At 43.9% G+C, this 1,290-nt stretch overlaps 1 pseudogene; it reads right to left on the reverse strand.

The window, feature by feature from the left end:
• Positions 1-896: 896 nt before the first annotated feature.
• On the reverse strand, positions 897-1,015 carry LOC112478482 (annotated as a pseudogene).
• Positions 1,016-1,290: the final 275 nt, after the last annotated feature.

Genomic DNA, 1,290 nt, shown 5'->3' on the forward strand with positions numbered 1-1,290 from the left:
GGCCCTAGGATGACTCATCTCAGGATGGAACATCTTGAGGAAGGGCTGGCACGTCAGGTCTGAGATTAGACGATGCCCACACAATGCCTTGGGGTGGGTTGGCATGCCGCCTGGGCTCTGATGAGAAGCTGCTCTAGGACTGCCTCCTCCCTTGCAGTCCAGTGACCTCTGGATTTGTCTCTCTCCACAGGCCTCCTTGAGGCTCTAACTCTCCCCCACCAAACTGACCCCACCAAAGGAAGAAGAGGAAAGGGAGTGGAAAGAGCCCAAGCTTGGAGTTGGAGCCGCCGTGTGTGAATCTCAGCTCCCATACCCGCAAGAAATGGCTGGTAATTCCTTTTCTGTCAATTCTCAGAATAAAAGCAAAATATCTGTGAGAGCCCTAACAGCTGGAAAACCCACACAAACGTCCAGTTTGCTTTAAGGGAGGGAGGCTGATCTGTGGGATAGGAGAAAGCATGAACCAGGAGTCTGGAGATGGGAGGCTTGGCTGTGCGACAGTGGTCTCTATTTTCTCACTTGCTCAAAAATGGGTACCTCTTCTATTAATAGCTACCTGAGGGGTTGTTATACAGATGAATGTGTAGTTACTGCAGAGGACTTTGAAGTATGAGGCAGCCATTCTGAAAAAAATGCAAGATGTCCCTAATAAGCACAGGGGGAAATAAATAAAATTCTGCAGATGAGTTTATGAGAGGCAACTGTACCCACATCCCCAGACCTTCTTGATGAGGCCAAGCTATTTGTTTCTCTGACATTTACTTCGATAACTCTAAATAATGCCTTTGTAATATTATCTCTAGATTTTGTTCAGCTTTGTTGAGGTATAATCGACAAATAAAATTGTGAGATATTTAAAGTGTATATCATAATTCATCATAATTTTTTTTTTTTTACGCCTACAGCTCCTGGTCTTCTGAGGTGGTCTCCCATCCAAGTACTAGCCAGGCCTGACCCTGCTTAGCTTCCGAGATCAGACGAGATCGGGCGTGTTCAGGATGGCATGGCCATAGACCATCATAATGATTTGATAAACATATACCTTGTGGTAGGATGCCTTCCATATAGTTAACATATCCATCAACTCACATTTTATTTTATTTTATTTTATTTTTTGGTGAGAACATTTGAGTTCTACTCTCTTAGCTAATTTCAATTTTACAGTGCAGTGTTTTCAACTACAGCCACCACGTTTTACATTAGGTCCTCAGACCTTATTCATCTTATAGCTGAAAGTTTGTACCCTTTTACCAACTTCTCCCTATTTCTCTTACCCACCAGCCCCTGGAA

This window comes from Pteropus alecto, unplaced genomic scaffold (genome assembly GCF_000325575.1).
Source record: "Pteropus alecto unplaced genomic scaffold, ASM32557v1 scaffold220, whole genome shotgun sequence".
NCBI classification, from domain to species: Eukaryota; Metazoa; Chordata; class Mammalia; order Chiroptera; family Pteropodidae; genus Pteropus; species Pteropus alecto.